The sequence below is a fragment of the Eurosta solidaginis genome, chromosome 1 (genome assembly GCF_040869045.1).
Source record: "Eurosta solidaginis isolate ZX-2024a chromosome 1, ASM4086904v1, whole genome shotgun sequence".
Classification (NCBI taxonomy): Eukaryota; Metazoa; Arthropoda; class Insecta; order Diptera; family Tephritidae; genus Eurosta; species Eurosta solidaginis.
The window spans coordinates 284,887,125-284,889,666 of NC_090319.1; the positions used below are offsets into that span (position 1 = coordinate 284,887,125).

Here is a 2,542-nt window from a genome sequence, read left to right on the forward strand (position 1 = left end):
TACGTAGCAACAAAACCTACAATGAATAACGGTTAATGGCTTACTGATTTACATTTCTGCATGAGAAAAAGCGTCATTTGTAAAAAATTGTTGCAGCGTGAAGTCGATTTTTAAACAAATATTTAAAAAGGTGATTTTTAAAAGAATGGAAAGTGAAATTGTTGAAAATGTATTCTACGCCATAGGTAGTGAAGTAGTTAATATAACTCCATGTTCTGGCGAAGTGTTTAATGTAACTTCAGGTTGTGGCGAAGTTATTAATAACACAATAAATTCATTTCTGAGCGAGGAAGAAAACGACGAGAACAAATTAAAGGCGATTCTTAAAAGTTTTGATTTGGAAAATGTGTTTGAATATTTAAAAGGTGAGTATTAAATAATATTAAATAATGCATTTCTTGATTATCTCCATTTACGATTATAGCTGCACAAGTAACATACAGGAGTTTAAAATACTTAAGAAAAGAAGATCTGAAAGAAGCTATTCCACCATTGGGTCTTCGAGTGGAATTTCGGGAAAAGCTTATCGGATGGCAAAAGAAAGAGGTATGGTATTCGGTTCTAAAATCACCAACCAACTTAAATTTCTATTTCATTTTAATAGTTTGGCATTGACGACGAAACGATTTCCGCTGATTGCAATGAAATAAAAGGGCTTAATTGTCGACCTGATTTAAATGCTTCAACTAGCAAATATTTTTGCCAAAAAAACATAAATAAGGTAAAATTTATAAATGTTATTGTGGTCGCTTTTTAAAGCTCAGAAGTTCGCGGGCGTTATTTCGTTTTGTTGACAGGCATTTTTTCTCCTTTGAAAATGAAATAAGGCCCGCGGGCTGTATTTCCTTTTATTGGGAAATTACGCCCGCAGCGTTATTGCTCTTTCTCAAACTCAAAGTTTATATTATATTACCCGCTGGACTTTGTCTTGCCCGTAAAATATTTTGCCTACATTCAAGAAGGGAGCCTCGCTAATTTAATATCCCATTTTTTTCTACTTTATCTTCCATTTTTATTCTTAATCTTTTCCATCCCTTTTTCCATTAATTTCCATCCCACTCCCAATTCCTCTCCCACTTCCACTATCTCTTCCACCTCAATTTCATCATATTTGGAACCTCTATACCAAATATTAAATACCTGCTTCAAATAAATGCTGAGATAAAGCGAACTTAAATTTTTCCTAATAGAGAGCGTGGCACACCCCCACTTTTTCAAAATTTTATACTCAAATAGCAATAGTTTGAGCCAAACGTATTCGGATTTTTGATTAGAATCATTTTATTTTTGTTTACTTTGCTTTTGTTTTATTTTATTTATATTATTTCATTTGGATATTTATTTATTTATTTCATTTTTTATTTTACTTTATTTTATTTTCTTCAGGATTTATTTACGTTGTTGTCGAGTACCACACGTGGAAAGAAAATTTTAAGCTTTTACAAAGAGAACAGTAGACTTGACAATATCAACAGGGACGAAGTAATTGCTATTTTAGTCGAAGAAATATGCTACGGAAACACTTCTCTTAAACCGAATGATTTTTATTCGTTAGTAAACGAAATTTGCTCTGTTTTCCCTAGTGAAGTAGACACAAAGGTGATTTTATGTTTTATAAGAGTTTGAAATAAATTAATGTTGTAAACAATATAAAGTTCTTTACTTCTTGATGAAACAAATTTTTTAATTAAAATTTTCAGGAATATTACTATATTCCCCGGGCTGGAAAAAAAAAATCCGAGTGGAAAACTATTCTATAAATACGTAAACTGCCGCAAGTCCAAAAAAGGTTCGCGGAATAATATACCTCACAATGTAGAAAACAATACGCACCAATGCACTGAAGAACTAGACACTTCCATTATCAGCGCTTTAAAGTTGTCGCTCAGCAAGGAGAACGCAGATTGGAACGAAGTTTTGGATAAGTGGGCTAAAACTTTTGCAGCAAGGCAACAAGATGTGAAGAGCTTGGCAAGTGGCGATTTTTTAAAAGCCTGGCCGAAATTAGCCGATGCTCGGGCACCTGAGCTGGTAAATAGATAATAATATTGGTGTATATGCAAAATCAAGTTTAGTAGGTATTTAAAGATTTAGCTTTTTGACATAACTTCATACAGGCTATCTGTCAGGTTCAACCAAATTTAAGTACCTACTTAGCTTTTTCTTTTAACATGCACTTATGTATTTTGTACTAAATTTCCATTTGTTTTAAATTTTTCACTTTATTTAGATTGAAATTGACTTCGATTTTCTGTACCCATTGAAGCAAGGCTCTTTGCGCTCTAAGTGGGACCACCTTAAAAGGAATATTCTACGCTCTTATGAAATAAACATAAATAATGACAATTGTAAGCAGTTATTTTCTTTGGCAAAATCATTGACAAATACAGGTAAATTTATTATTATATGTATATAAATATGTTAAATACCCATCTAATGGAAATTTTTGTTAGATTCCCAGGATTACTTACTTTCAATATTGCTCACATCGGTATTACAAACATCTTCAAGGTTTACGAATAATTCGGGAAAACGCTCTAAA

General features: G+C 32.2%; 1 long non-coding RNA gene across 1 annotated transcript; it reads left to right on the forward strand.

Moving 5' to 3' along the window:
* The first annotated feature begins 225 nt into the window (after positions 1 to 225).
* LOC137237412 (uncharacterized) lies at positions 226 to 2,002 on the forward strand. Its single transcript, XR_010948941.1, has 4 exons — positions 226 to 365; positions 425 to 546; positions 605 to 721; positions 1,387 to 2,002. It is a non-coding gene; the product is annotated as an uncharacterized lncRNA (long non-coding RNA).
* The last annotated feature ends 540 nt before the right edge of the window (positions 2,003 to 2,542 follow it).